Source organism: Cupressus sempervirens, chromosome 7 (genome assembly GCF_028749045.1).
Source record: "Cupressus sempervirens isolate cs-2001-9-10 chromosome 7, ASM2874904v1, whole genome shotgun sequence".
Lineage (NCBI taxonomy): Eukaryota > Viridiplantae > Streptophyta > Pinopsida > Cupressales > Cupressaceae > Cupressus > Cupressus sempervirens.
In genome coordinates, this window is record NC_143124.1 from 56865712 (window position 1) to 56882826 (window position 17115).

The window sequence follows — 17115 nt, forward strand, 5'->3', positions numbered from 1 at the left end:
TATCACAGTAGCAAGAGTGGAATTCAAACATTTTAACAATGGGAGGATAGTTAAAGAGGAATGAGCCGATTGTGCATAATATTTTACTTGCAGATATTGAAGTAGTGCAACAATTTCATGCTTGTGGATGGCTCGGTTATTTCTTACAATTAATAGAATTCAATGAGGAAGTGGCAATGGAGTTCATGAAAACATTTGACAAAGTAAAATCCTTAGTTTTGGGATTAAGATTGGTTGCTACCAAGGAAATAATAGTAGAGGTCACTGAGTTACCAGCAATTCAGGAACATTATCCAATTGAGCATGATGCTAGATCAGCAAGGGCACAGTTTACTTAGCAAGATGACCCTAAGCTAGACACTACAAAACAAGGATGTAAGAGAATTTCTTTTCCACTTCCATATCCATACCTAGCAACCCACATTATCATATATTTAACCTGTGAAGGTAGGTTCTCAAATTTTCATGCTCATCATTTTAAATTGCTTAGCTGCATAAGGCATAATATGCAAGTCAATATTCCCAACTTTCTTTACAATATGTTATGTATCAGTGCTAAGGAAACCCAAATTATGTTTCCCATCATGCCCTTATTAAAATTTTAGTGGAAAGATCTCTTAGGGACTCTTCCCCTATTTCATGGCCAGAATTTGTTGAAACCAAAACCTTATAGGCATAAGTTAACCCTGCTCCTCAAAATTTAGAAAATGAGGAAGAAACCATAGAGCCAATTCAAAAATCTATTTGAGAAGGAAAAAGAACCCTCTCCTAATAAGTTTGCTAAGCCTAATTTAGAGGAGGATATGCTGAGCTCTTCTAGGGGTAAAGGAAAGGGTAAGGTTAATCCTAACTTAGAGAAGGAAATGCAAAATCCCTCTGTTTAGATAAGAAAAAGAAAGAGGTGTGTTCCTATAGTAACTAATCTTGCAACATCTACTCCAGGCACACCTAAAAAAAAATTGACCTATAAAGTGGTCAAAGCTGAAGAAGCTTCTGTATGTAGAAGCCCTCACATGTGAGGCCAAGTATCTCTAGCTTTTATTGAAAAATCAAATGGCCCAATTTCAAAATCTCAAATAGAGTCAATAGTTAAAAACATCCCAAATGATTCTCCTATGCAAGTAGAGCCCCAAAACATAGAAACACATGAAGTTGAGTAAATAAAGGAGACACCGCAAGAGAATTAGGACATGTACCAATCAAATCTTACTATTTTTCTAGATGAAACACCTAGTAATGAGCAACTTTTCGTGCCATTAGTCTTTGAATATTCCAATTTATCTCTGATCCCTTATAAATCTTCCTAGAACACCCAGTATTTCCATCAAGTTGCTAGAGACCAAAGATTGAAATCTGAAACTCAAGAATGTTCGTCATCAGCAATTCAATCAATATTATTTAGTTTATACAATCATTTTATTTTTTAGAAAGTCTTTTGGAAAAATGAGAAAGACTAGATGAAAAAATCAATATTTGACACAAATAAAGAAATTGAATCACTAAAGGAGTAGCTAGAAAAATAGAAGCAACAAATGAATAAATCCTTGAAGCTAGTTGATTAGGTTATAGCCTATAGACCACCCCCAAAGGTTCCAATTGATGAAGACAATGAGAAATATTTATTTTGAATTTAAGAATGCTCAAGATTTCTATATTGTGTATCAAATCTTTCCCTCATGGAAAAAGAACTTGTTGTGTGAGCTCTATTTACATAATTTTATTATCCGAAAAGAAATAGAATGGAATCCCTTGCTCTATATAGGATATGTTCACATAAGGGCTCTAATGTCATGGATACACAATGAAACCAATTATGATAGACAATTTGATGCTTATAGAGACCTTGAAAAATCTAAGCCACTACCACTGTGGGCTGAATCCCATAAGCCTTATGATCTCCTGAGAGATTGGTTCAAATTGACTTATGGAAGGCCAAAATCAAAAATCAAAGAGAAGGTGTTTGAAGAAAGGGAGAAAATTTATAGGGAGTATCAGACACTTCTTGGTTTTACACAATAGAGAGCACTTGTAGGACTTAGAAATAGATGGAGCAAACTGCCAGAGTCTTTTAAGAAGATTGAACCTCATAGCCCTATTAATTTTGAGGAAGCATTGAATAGAGTGCCTAAATATATGCAATTGGGAAGGCAGATCAAAAAAGAATTGTGGATGCCACTAACCTTCTAGCCTCCTACCCTTCTCTGGCCCCAGTATGAAAGCAATGCTACTAGGTTAGATCCATTAGTTGAAGAACACTTGGGTGAGCATTGGAGACAATCCAGAGGATACTTCTATACCTTCAAAAGTGGGAAATAAGGGAAGACAACAGTGGGAGATTTCAAAACAATGGTGAAGAAGTACAATGCTTGAGGAAAAGCATTGGCATAGTGGGGGGTAGATGATTAGACAAATTAGTGTCTCAAATTTGATATAGTTTTATAATCTGATCTTTATTATTTTAAGCCGTGAGAAAACATTTCCAAAACACATATTTTAAATGTCTTAAGAATGTATGCTACATACAACCAGAACCTATTAAACCTATGGATAGTGTTTATGACATACGTTACTTAAATATTATATATAAAGTGTAGTATTTCATATAAATGTTTTAAGCTATCTTTTAATATTTGAGTGAGAGTAGAAATATTGTTGTATATGTTCAAATGATACTAATTTTCAAGAAGTATGGAAGTGGCATGAAGACTGGTGGACAATGTGTTAAATAAGGAGTAATGGTGTTTCAAGATTCATGGTTGGCATCCAACCCTTTTTCTACTGATGATGTTTTCTTATGAGTTTTATGTGTTATATATATATATATATATATATATATATATATATGGAACATTAGAGTTAGTAAGGAGATTCAATTTTTTTGAAGTTGTTCTTTGTTCTCTAAAAATTATTTAGACATGTAACAGAAAGAGAAATTCTAATGAGAGAGTGATTTTGGATTACTTGTTATGTTCTTAAGTTAGCTAAAGCCAACCAAGGGGACCCACTTGGGAGGTAGAATACATTTATGTAGAGTAGATTCATTTCTTATAATTTTCTATTTAAGATACATTTATTGTATTAGTCCTCTAGCATAGGTACTATGAGAGTTCCTGCAACACTTGTGCAAAACTGTCATAGTGGACATTTGAACTATTAATTAGTTTAGAATTCTCTTTTTTGTAGTTTCTATAGTTCCCTATTGATAGTCTAAGTGTGTTTACTATTATGTATTTGTAGTATAGATTCTTTTCATGTGTTTTACTTTCCTACAACATAGGTGTTAAGACTCAAAGGAACCTAGTGCACACACTGTGCTGACCCATTTCAAGTCCTATGTCCCTGGGTTGACATTTCAAATGTATTTTCATAATAGAATAGATGGTCCTCAAAATTGGATATAGCACCCTTGTTAGTAGAATAGGAGTATGATTATCTTGATCTATTATGGAAACTTGCAATCTTCATGACAGAGCATTCCATATGTGATAGTGTTTGGTGTTTAGCCCAATGAGCAGAAGAGAAAATATAAGAGATTAGTTGAAGCAGTGTCCACAAAGACAAAGAGAGTAAAAAAGATGGCCACAAAACCTAGTAAGAGGCAGAAAAAATTGTTGCCAATTGATTCTAGTGATGAAGAAGAGGTTGAGGAACAAGAAACCAAGCAAGTAGAAAAGGTGACTACACCTAAACAAGCAATAGGAAAAGCTTGGTAACCATGGAAGCCGAAGATTGAGAAGATTAATAGAGTGATTTCTAATGAGGGAGACTTTTTTCAGATGAACAAGTTTTATGATTTATATAATAGCTTCAAGAAGGATTAGATTGATATATCTACTATGAGATATATCATAGCAAATGATCTAAGTTTGAAGGATATTGAAGGAATAGTGAGCTACAAATTCTATGAGAGACTTATAAATAAGACGACTCCTACAAGAGAAGAAGACCTCAAATTTCAAAAGTCTATACTGAGGAATATCTACAAGACTGATGATGATTGTGAAATACAAGGATTGTTGAATAACCTCAATCCATACTTAAGAAATAAGTTGAGACCAGTTCAATTCATGGTTGGAGAAAAAGATAAGTTGAGAAAGGAGACAATAGTAGCTATCAGTTAGATGTTGACAGAGTCACTAACAACATCTCCTCTAGCTCCTAGAACCTCAGAAGTGTTAGTAAGTAGTGATACTATGCAGATTGATCAAACCAATGTTACTCTTAACATTGATGATAGCAATCCATTTGATGGATCTGAGCCAAATGTACCAGATATTGAACAAAAGTTGAAACAAATTAAGGAAGAGAAGGGGCTACAAGAAGTAGAAAAGAAGAAAATAGAAGAATCCAACCAACAATTGCTTGAGAAAGATAAGAAAAGAAAGGAATATGAAGACAAGAGAAGGATTTTAGAAGAAGAGAGAATAAAGAAAATTGTGGAAAAGGAGAAGGAAACATCAAAAGAGAAGAGAGAAAGAGAGAAAAAAGAAAATAAAGAAGAAGAAGAGAAAAGAGCAAAAGAAGTAGCAAAGAAACAGATGGAGGATGAGACTAAACCATCTAGTTCATCTATTCCACTCTCTCTTGCTAGTTCAACTACTAATGATGATGATCAAACTAATCTGATTTTATCCTAATTTAAACATATATAAAAAAATAAAATGGTGAAGATTTTATAAAGATCATTAATGCGAGTGAATAACAAACTACATAGTTCTTTGACAGTACAACACACTGAGTTAGATCTCAAATAGAGAGCACAAGTAGTACTAAATTCATTCAATGAAGAATTCACAAAATTATTAAATGTTGCAGAGGCAATGGCTCAAATTTCCCATGATGCTAATTTGTTTAGCATCATCTACCAAAACATCAAGAATGACTTAGTCAATCTTGATACATGCATAAAAGAACTTTAGAAATGCCAGCAAGAAGGGAAAACTTTGTATGTTAAGTGTACCTTATCATACAAATTGACTAAAGATATTGATAGTTAGATAGAGACAAAGATGAGTGAGCTAGAGGCTTTATTTAGCCAAATCTAGCATCCACCTAACAAAGTAGATTATTTTGAGAGTCAAGTTGCTAGTGTTCATAGTGAGATCAGGAAACTGGAACTTCAGAAAGAGTAGATCTTGAAGAGAACATATGATTTCAGAGAATCCATTGCTCTAAAACTATCTTTTCTTGAGAAGCAGCTAGAGGAATGTGTCAAGGCCAAGGTCACATATACAAACTTTTTGTATTCAGATATCAATGTAGTTGAGATTGCATCATATGCATCATGTGCAATCTTCACATCAGCTGATTCTACCAAAGAGACATGGACCAAAGATATGGACAATCTAAAGACCATTTTTTATGATTGTATGAAGATAATATTAGCATAAGGGAAGGTAGCAATTTCAACAATTTTGATAGTTTTTGGATATAATCTTGACATTTTGACCTTTCTCATTGATGTCAAAGGGGGAGAGATGTGAAAATTGTATACATAACCAAAGGAGAGATTGTTGATAGAAATACATGTGAAGATTGTAAAATTGTAAAGTATATTGTAAGGGGTAGCACATATGAAAAGCTTAACAAGTTGTAATACATGTAATGTTTTTTTTGATAGTTTTTTTTGTCACTTAGTCAATTTTACCTATTTTGTTGTCATCAGTTTCAAAGGGGAAAATTGTTGACAATTGGCTAATAGTGATATTTAATTGTTGTCATTAACAATAACACATGATGTACATGTTGATAGGAAACCTTAGAAATAAAGATACTTAGCGTTTTGAAATCAAAAAATTGTCTAAGTATAGAATTTGGTTTACAATAGTGTATCATTTTCTTTATAACATGTTGTAGATGTCATATTATGACTAGAAAAGTTACATGGAGATAGTATACATGTTGGAAATGATGTGTATAACCTTAGAAGTTTCTATAGAATAAAGATAATCATGTTTTGATGAAGCAAGACAACAAAATTGAAGGAAAGAATTGTTTCGTTTACAAAAAAATTACTTGCCCAATTAGGGCCGACATCCTAGATATTTACTCTAACTTGGAAAAGTGAATTGTAGTCTTAGCAAACCCAGCAGTATTTTATGTAAAGGCATGGTATTTATTTAAAAGACTTCTTGTGATAAAAGGAGTGTACAAGTTATGTTTTGTGAGTGTTATCTTGTAAGATTGCAAAGTGAGCAAACTTTTGTGAAAGCAATATATATGAAGTTTTATATGTTTTATCTGGTGATCCAAGATCAAGCTGGAGATCAAAGATTAGAAAAGGAAGGAAAATAATAGTAAATTACTTGTTTGAGTAGTGAGCTCTTCTTGTAGTTGAAATTGCATATTTGGGTAGTGGGCTCTTCTTGCATACATTATACTACAACTCCTAACAAGGTTGGCACAATTCCTAATAGGATTGGAATCTCCTAACAAGGATTTAAAGTCTCCTAACAGGTACTCCTTATACTAAATTTTCTTGTTGACTCCTAACGAGGTCCATCCTCTAACAAGGAACTTATATATCAATATATTATCTAGTGGGATCGTCCCCACCAAGGTTTTCCCTTGGTCAAGGTTTCCCTAGTTAAAAAATATGGTGTTATGAGTTATCTTTGGAAATTGTTATTATTAATGTTCAACATTACTTTATTTCTTTATTATGCATGGTTTAAAGTAAGTAATAATATCCAATTGGCAACTAAAGTTTGTAGATTACTGATACACCACCCCTCTCAGTAATCGCTATTTCTAACAAGAACAAATCTATAATGGATTGTGCTAGGATACTCAATGAAGAAAAATAATGCTTTGAAATATTGGAGAGAAGCTATAAGTATAGCTTTCTATACCTTAAACCATGTACAAGTCAAAAAAGGTACTCATTCAACACCTTTTGAACTATGGTATGGACACTCACCCAATGTAAAATATTTTAAGGTATTTAGAAGCAAATGCTTTATTCTCAAAGATTTCAGGAATGGTAAACTAGATGCAAAAAGTGAAGAAGGTATATTCCTAGGTTATTTAACAAGAAGTAGAGATTATAAGTGTTTAAATATTAACACTAACAAAGTTGTTGAAAGTGCAAATGTAAATTTTGATGAATATACAAAAGTACATGAGATCAAAACTATAAAAGAACTAGAAGAATACAAATCATTTGTATACTTTTATGAAGGTATGCCTGCTAAAGAAGATGCTACAAATCAAACTACAAACCAACGGCAAGTTTTAGTGATTGTTGAGTCATATAATATGAATGTCCAGTTGCATTTACAAACTAAGCCACATTCAGATGTCAAGTTACTAAATGAAGTTGAGGCACATACTAATTATGAGATTAGTATACATGAGAGAGATGTTGAAATACCTGATAGAGATGTACATAGTGGCTCTAAAATAGATAGACCAAATGAAGAAACTAGAGCTAAACCAAAATTGTCCAAATATAATAAAAGACATCATCCTACTACATAAATCATTAGAGATAAAGATGCTAGGCCAATGACAAGAAAAAATTTGAGAGATGATACATTCTTGTTGAGCATAAAAGAGCCTAAATTAGAAAAAGATGCCTTAAAAGATTTGGACTAGAGTAAGGCCATGGAAGAAGAGAATGAATGAATTGAGAAAAAACAAGACATGGACTCTAGTTCCTAGACTAGAAGAAAAAAATGTGATTGTCACCAACTTGGTATTAAAAAATAAACTAGATGAAAATGGTGAAGTCACAAGAAACAAGGCAAGATTAGTCTACAAAGGGTATGCATCAGAAGAAGGAATTGGCTATGGAGAAACATTTTCTCCTGTTGCTAGATTGGAAGGAGTGAGAATTCCGCTTGCTTATTCTACATACAAAGGTTTCAAAGTTTATCAAATCAATGTTAAATCTATATTTCTAAATGGTATGTTAGAGGAAGAAGTTTACATAGAATAGCCAGAAGGATTTGTTGATGTTAACAATAAGAATATGGTATGTAGATTACACAAAGCTCTATATGGTTTGAAAGAAGCACCAAGAGCATGGTATGATGCACTTCATAATTATCTTGTGAATATTGGATTTGAAAGGATTGATGATATTAGAAATCTATATATGAAGACAAAGAAAGGCAAAGGTATTTTCTTATTTGAAGTATTTGTTGATGATATCATATTTTGAGGTCAAGATGCTTTATGTAAGGCTTTTGCAAATGAAATGAGGCAAGAATTTGAAATGTCTATGTTTCGAGAGATCAAGTTCTTTGTGGGTTTTCAAGTACATTAAATGAAATATGGTATATACATCACTCAGTCAATGTATGTCAAGGAGATACTAAAAACTTTTGGACTAGAGGATTCCAAACCAATAAGTACACCTATGATGACAATCCATAAATTATCAAAGAATGATGATTCAACTAAGGTGAACCAAATATTGTACAAGTCTATGATTGAAAAAATACACTATGTAGTACATAGTAGACCTAGTATTGCATTATCTATAGTGATAGTTAAAAGATTCTCTTTTAATCCTAGGGAGAATCATTTGATGGTTGTAAAGAGAATTGTGAGATATCTAAAAGGAATGGAGGAATATGGTCCATACTATAAGAAAAATGAGAAGTTTGAACTAAGAACCTATACTAATGCAGATTGGGCTAGAAACATTGATGACAGAAAGAGCACCAGTGAAGGAGCATTTCCTTTAGGAAAGAGGCTAGTTACATGGACTAGCAAGAAACAAATTTGCACTTCACAATCTACTGCTAAAGCTAAATATGTTGTTTTTACTATAAATTGTACAAACATTGTATGGATCAAACAACTACTCAAAGGTATGAAGGAAGAGATCATTGAACCAATGACACTTTATTATGATAATACAAGTGCTATAAATATATCAAAAAATCCTGTGATGCACACAAAGACTAAACACATTGCAATCAATTATAATTAATTGAGAGAATTAGTTCAAGATAAAGAGGGGAAGATGGAATATATTAACATAGAAAAACAAATTGCTAATATCTTCATGAAAGTATTACCTAAGGATGATCATGAGTATCTAAGAGGTAAATTAGGGGTGATACCCCTATCAAAGTCTATATGAGTAACAAAAGGAGTACCTTGCATCAAACAAGTCGATTGCCATATGTTCCAAATTGATGCAATGGATCTTACTTTAAGAGCTACCTAAAGTAATCAATGAGTTAAAACTTCAAATGAATCACAAACAAGGTGACATTAGCAAAATTGAAGAAGTTTGCATCTGCATATTAAGATGACAAGTCTTTGGCAGTGTTGTTAAGGAGAGAGAAATACAAGAGTTAAACTGATTCTGAAGGGATATATACAAGAGTTAAACTAATTCTGAAGGGAGAAATACAAGAAATTGAACACAAAAAAAATAATAAATTGAACAAAGAGGGAGAAATCCTAACACACAGTAAGAGGAGAAATGTTGAATGCTAAGAAAGATAGTGTATCTACTAAGATCATCTACCTAGTAAGGTGATAACTATAGAAGGAAGATATGAGAAGTAATTTAGAGGGAGTTATAAGGCTGACACAAAAGAATTTTGTAACCTATTTAGAAGATGAAAGTTATTGATAGAGGGAGAGATTTTAGTACAAGGAATTATTTTCATTTTTGCATTTTGTTGGTCATACTTTTTTAACCAAAAGTCAGTTTGGTTGATTAGTTTTGTATGCCAAAGAGGAAGATTGTTGAAAGAGGGAGATTGTTGAAAATAGATTGATACAAGTATAATAAATATGTTTCAAACAATATTTTGTCACTGATGTCAAACCTATTTTTTGTTGGTAAGACAATTTCTTATATGATTTAAGTACTATCACTTGTTTGATTGATGAAGAGGATTTGATCAAAAAAAATGTAACAAAAGCACCTAGAGGGAAGGTTGAGTGATGATACAAAAGAAGAGTACAAGAATTAGCTAAGACAATGATATCATAGTGCATATATAATCTACTTAAGGTTGCAAAGGTTGGTTACACTAATAAAGTTCATAAGAATAAATTAAACAAAGTTTCTCTTCCAAGCTTGACTAATTGGATAGTAGGTGCTAAGCAAAGTTAATACAAGCCAAGCAGAAAAATTAGTTGGAGCTAAATAAAAGTCCATTTTTAGTGTATGTCAAGAAAAACATATCATCGATGTCATTGATGTTGAGCATCAGTAAATCTTAGGTCATGGTGAGTAATTTTTAAGAGGATATCGAGCAACATAGTATGTCCCAAGCATCAGAAACAAGTTAATGCTGAGTGACAGAATTATTAGAAAGATTGTGAATTTGATGGATTTGAGCTAACAAGTTTGTTTTCTTGGATTGTGTGGACTAGGTGGAACATAAGATTAATGAGCTAGTTGCATAGAATTTATGGTAAATAATTTTGAGGTGAATTCAAAGAGGATTGAAGGAGAAGTTTCTATAAGTGATATGGAATGAGGGGTAGATTCATTGAATCCTACCTAATCTATCCTAACCCTAAATTGGAAAATGGAGAATGAATGAAAAAAGATCTAAATTCTCTATTTATAGGGATGGCTATTTAAAAGCAAGGGTTGTCATGTGTGAGAACCTAAGGAATACAAGGAGTCAAGGGTATTGCTTCATCAAGTGACCTAAGTGAAGAGTCTACATTGGCATGTTAAGCAAGAAGGCTTGAGAGTATGAATTCTTGAAGGGTGAACAAGCTATCAGAGTTGGAATGTGTGAAAGACAAGCAGAATAAAGAGCTAAAACAGAGATTTGTAATTTATAAATGGAGTTATAAGATGTTATCAGATCAAAGCCTTATTGTTACTCTCTAATAATTGTATCATTCTGGGGTAAATCCTTTGGATTAAGGTTGACCTAATAGTCATTTGCAAATCCTTTTAACTAGGTGACATTCCAAGTGAATGGTGGAAAGTCCTCTAACAAGGCTCACTCCTAATAGGGTGATTGAATTCCTTTAACAAGATCAATTCAATAGTGTGTATTGTAACCTTTAATAGGGTTGGCCTTTCATACAACATCATTTCAAAAGAGTGAAAAGGAGTAACATGTTACTTGTGGTTTTTCCCAAATTGGGTTTCCATGTAAATCATTATGTCAAATGTGTTGTTGAATTTGTTATGTTTCATGTTTACATTTCTGCATGATGATTTGATAGTATCCTACAAGTTTTAAGTGAATGCATAATCGTATGGATGCATGCATGATGAAAACTGTTTTATGGTTTCACTAAGTTGTGAAAAAATTTATTTATACATCTAGACATTGGATAATTGATTCGCCCCCCCTCAATTATTCTAAAGAATTTCAAGATTTTATGGGTTTATCACAACTGGCTCTCACTATTTTGAGTTCTTTGCTCCATTCAATTTTGAGTTCTACTAAGTTTTCTTGGTAAAGTTATGTTCTCTAGCTTCTCACATCTAACAATGATGACCTTATCAAGGCAAGTTCGTTATGCAAAACATGGCGACTCTTCAAGCCCCAAACAATCTAACAAGGATACTTGTTTCAAATTTTGACAATTGAATAGCTAGAAACAAGTGAGCTTTCAACATTCTTGAATGGCCATCTCCTTAAGGCTTGTTAAACCCTAGTTAATAGTTACTCTTTCTAAAATTTAAATATTTTCGAGCTTGCCACTTCTACCAATAATGGTAGTCTCCAAGCTTCTAGTACCTTGAAGAGAGGGAAACACCTCAAGCTCTCTATAGTCAAGAATGTTGATGCTTACCAAGATGTTGAATTCCTCATATTATTTGTAAGTTATTGCAATCACTCACCTCAAAACATGTCCACTTCAAAGAATCATCAACCTTAAAATGATACAAAGAGTTGAGAGAAAGTAAACTCATTTGTGGAATAAATAGATACTATGAAATATCTAATTATTCCAAGTTTCTAAGGTTAGATATTCTCGATATGGTCCTCAAACTATAACAACTGTTTAGTATCAACTTCTTGAGGCAATTGAAATGTTCAACACTTAATTCCTGAAGATCCTAGCACATAGAAATGTTTAATTGTAGAAGCCTATCAAGACTAGATATTTTATATTCCAAGTTGGTTAAAATTCCTAACAAGCTTAGAAATTCTTCAAAAATATTATCATAAATCTATAGCTCTTTCAATTTTGAGGACTCCTAAGAATTAAAATTAATTTTCCTTAGACACAATTAATGGCTACAAACAAGAAAGAAACTAGTGTTGATGAAAAGGTACTATTCATTAGGGAACATTTATAGGAACATATATAGTACATGTTCATTGCTCTGACATGATGCTTTGACCCACATATTTCATATTATAAAATATCACAAGTTTTGAAGAGGAATCCATGAAGGGATGCTTGGATTAATCTGATACCCATAATAATCAATTTGAAGCCAACACAAAAGAATTATTTATGTCATCACTGTTGTCTGATCTCCCTTAGAAAGAATATAGTTCTACAATTCATGGACTTATTGATGAATAAATGGAAGCATCTACTTTTGGTTTCAACAAGGATGTTTCTGAATCCCTTTGATTCTTCCAATCATAGAAGCAAGTCAAACTTGTGATATGTTAAGGCACTGAAATGTGACAATTTGATCTAAACCAAAAATATGGGAATAAAAGAAAGCATATGAGATGTTTAAGATCATAGGAGCACTAGAATCAATGAGGATGGCTTAGTCCACTAGCCATTTCTCTTCCTAAATCTATAAGACAATCATGCATTCTCAATGTAGTTCATGTTTCTCCTATCCAAGTCCACAATGATTCTTCTTGAACAATGCACTTGTCTTTGAGTGTTTCCAGGGCATGTTAAGTGCTACATCTTGATGCTTCCCACACCCCAGTGGCAATATTTTTCAATTTTCCAACAAAGAAGCAAGAAATATCAATGAATTTTTTTTGTTCACAAGAGTCCAATGCATCAAATCTAGTTTTGATTCTTTGATGAATGCCTCATAGTAGTGCCTTGTTAACTTTGTTCAGTTCTAGCCTCTAGTAATTCTCATCACTACCACAAACATGGTTGCCAATAAAATTTAGAGACAAGGGTTGTTGGATACAATTTTTCAAATTGTGTGTTGTCTTTGATGTCACAAAAATGTCATATCAGTCATCAGATAGTGTCTACCGAGCTCAGAAGGTCGGCAAGGAAAAGGATAGTGTGTACCGAGCTCAGAAGGTCAGCTAGGCAAAGGACAGTGTCTAGCAAGCTTAGAAGGTCAGCTAGACAAAGGACAGAGTCTACTAAGCTCAGAAGGTCAGAAAAGAAAAGAAGCAGTTCTTACTGAGTTCACTCGATCATCAAAGGTAATGTGGAAGAAGGAGTTCTTACTGAGTTCACTCAATCATCAAAGGTAATGTGGAAGAAGCAATTCTTACTGAGTTCACTCAGTCATCAAAGGTAATTCAAAAGAAGCAGTTCTTATCGAGCTCACTCGATCATCAAAGGTAATTTGGAAGAAGCAGTTCTTACTGTGGGATTTAGTTCTTACTGAGTAAACTTGGCAACCAGAGGATTTTAAGGATATTGCATTGTTAACTAAGTCAAGAAAGTTAACTCAGGAAATTTTTGGAAGTAGTATTTACTGAGCAGGGTTGGCCAGTAAAGGATTTCATTGTTTTATGAAATATCATTTATTTGTTCAGAGTAATATCTATAGCCAACTGATATATGGTTTATTGGTAAATATAACATGTGAATGAGCCGACCTGATAATCTGAATGGTATAAGTAAGAGGTCAAGTTGTGAATTCTAGGTGTGTGGAAGATGCAAGTGTGGGATTAATGAGATATGAAGACTGATTATTGTGGAAGTGAATTTGAAGGATGATCAGAGATCATTGAGGAGCAGTAGAGTTATATTTGATCAAGGAGGATCTGATGATGCTAAACAGAGACCTGTAGCCAACAAATTCAATTGCATCTTGTTCAGGTCAATTCATTGTTGCTTTCTAACCATTGTAACAGTGATTTCAAATCTCTTAATAGAGTTAGTTTAATAGCCATTTTGTAAATCCTCTAACAAGGTGATAGTTTAGTTGAATTGTTCTAACGACCTCTAGCAAGGCCACTCCTAACAAGGTGATTAAATCCTCTAACAGGGTCACACCTAACAGTGTGTATTGTAACCTTTAACAGGGTTGGCTCCTAATAGGGCTCACTTCAAAAGAGTGAAAAATTGGTGACTAGTTACTTGGTGGTTTTTCCCATATTGGGTTTCCACATTAAATCTGGTGTTTCTTGTGTTCACTTTATTTTTAGTTACATGCATGAATGCTTGAAAAGAAAGTAATAGTTTAATTTACCAAGTTACAACATTTGTTTACCGAGTATAAGCAGTAACTAGATCTTTAAGACATCTAAGGGATTTGTGGATTAATTTTTGTTAGTAACTGATTCACCCCCCTCTCAGTTACTCTATCTTTAATCCCAACAAGGGTAACCCTTCATAAATATTTAGGAAGGAATTAACCAAATTCTCATAATCCTTAGCCAGATTTGGATGGCCAAATATATGCCAAAAAATAGCTCTGTAGCATTTATAGGTATACCTACATCATAGGTTGTAATAGTCAAAAGGCTGTAAGTTCCATTGAACATATTCTAATCTAGTTTCTTCAACATATCCATACTGAGTAGAGCATCTAACTGCTACACTCAATCAACATCATCTAGAACAATTAGGAAACTAAATGAGCCGATTTGTCTTAGGTAACACTCAATATGACTCGTTCCTTCTTCTATGCAATGAAAGTTGAGATTATCTTGGTCATAGAGATCTTTGACAAGTTTCATTTGTAAAGAAAGAAAAGTCTTGTTGGCATAGGCTTCCCTCACATAATAAATAAAATAGGGTTTAGTATATTTTGACTACCTTTTATTGAACAACTCTTTGGCTAGAGTTGTTTTGCCCAGTCTCTACATTCCAAAAATGTCGACAATCTGAACCTTCTCTTTGCCAAATCTATTCATTTGATAATTCCTTTCAAAATCTACCACAAGCTTATCAAGACACTACATTTCAAAACCTTTCACAAGCTTGTGAAGTCCCACAGGGTATTTTGCAACATATAGGATGTTGTTCTTTGAACTTCTTTTTGGACAGTTGACACTATATTCTGGCAGTCGCTACTACTTAACACAAGAAAAGGGGGATCTTAATAACAATTAAATATGGATGCATAAAATTAAGAAATTTCATGAAATAAAATTTAAAAGAATATACAAGGACCAAGGTTAATTGAAACACAAAGATCTTACTCGAAGTTGTGGCCGATTTCATGTCCGGTTATAAATGAAATAGGTTGTAGGGCTTCCTTCCACTTATAAAACTTTTCCATATACCTCTTATTCTCTTCATGTTTCATAAATGCTTCACCATACATGCCACTATCTATGTAGCAAAGATCAGAAGGCTTCACTTCGTAAAATAATGGATAATCTTAGCTCCACTCTGCAGCATCAAAATGAGCTCTACCAAACACCATGGGTGCTCTGCATATGCTTTGGAAAAGATAGTGATATGAGCCAATGCAAAAAGTGTTAACTGTGGTAAATTAATTATCTTAGGCACTATTGACACAAACTAGAAGACACTAAAAAGAAGGAAAAACATGTGCAGCTGTCTAGCCACCTTTGCCAACCATACTCATTAATATTGTATCTACTCTTTGAACTATGTACAATATTATGTATAAAAATGATAGTTTTGATTAGAAATAGATTAGACTGGGTTTGTAATCAACAAAGCCCATTTTGGTTTTCTCATTTCAATTGATTTTTTCACTTCTTGTTTTGTTTTTCAATGTGCTACTAGAGCTTATGGTAAATGATCCCAAAGTTTGGAGAGAGCCATGAGTGAAAGAGTGTGATTGAAAAGTATGGAGTGAAAGATTGTGATTGAGATGTATGGACGAGTGCTCATCTTATGAAGGAGATTATCGTTGTGAGAATTTTGCTCCCATTACAAAGCTAGATTGAAGATTCATGAATGCCAGTCTATTGAGTGAGTAGAGAGAGCAAGGAAGTCTGTTAGGAAGCTACAACCAAAGGAGCTTCAAAGAAAATTCCTAAAAGTGATTGTTGTCAAGTGTGACAGTGTTTGATCAAGCCATTGTGAAAGATGATTAACATTGCATTTGAATGGAAGATGGTTGGTGGTATATTTGGCTAAAGAATGTGATTTATGATGTAGCCAGTTAATGAGGAAACTAATTGTGGCAAAGGATAAATTGTGTTAAAGAAAGATACTGCTAGAATGAAGACAAAATTGAAAGTATGATATTGTTGGTAATGTGTCAAATTAGAGTGGATAGTTGAAGATAAAGAAACATTATTGATTTGAAGCAACTAAAGAGTGTTGGATTACTATTAATATTGGAATGTGAAGTTGGCAGTCATCAATTAGAGGTATGTGGTGATTTTTGTGCCAACGGGAGTGCTAGAGAGTGCTTACACACTTCTGATGAGAGACGAGCGTAGGAGTTGTTTCATGGAAAGGGGAAACTTCTAAGTATTTTATTATGTTCTTGTGTTTGAAGTATATAGAATAATGTTAGATAATAGTTATTGAAGTTAGTTGTACTTGTATTAAGTGAAAATACTTTAGATTGGTGATGAGTTGGTTGTCATGGTGTCAAGGCCTATGTGACATGTGTGTTGATTTGGGGCTAATGTGTTGGAATCTGGAGTGAGAAAAATTTAGTTAATTGTGAAGGCTCTATCCATATCAAAACTATTCATGAAGTAGAAGGCTATTGGATTGATATTCCCCAAAGAAGTGATAAGAGTGAATGTTTGTTAATGGGCTATGTGAATGTATGGGTGCATTATTTGTTGTGCCCAACACCCCAAAGGCTTTTTGTTTGACATTTTGGTGAACTATGTAGCTGGAAAGGATTCCTATAGAATTGACAAGTAGAATGCCTAGGTGCCCATGTATCTCAGTAAGTGGATTTCTTTTTATATAGACTCAATAATCATTTTACATGTAGGTATAGAAGGAGTAAAGTCAATACTAATGATAGTTTCCTCGCATTGAATGATATGTTTTTGGTTTGTGGTAATTGAAAACTAATTAAGTTCAAAGTTTATGGTGATTTTGAGAACA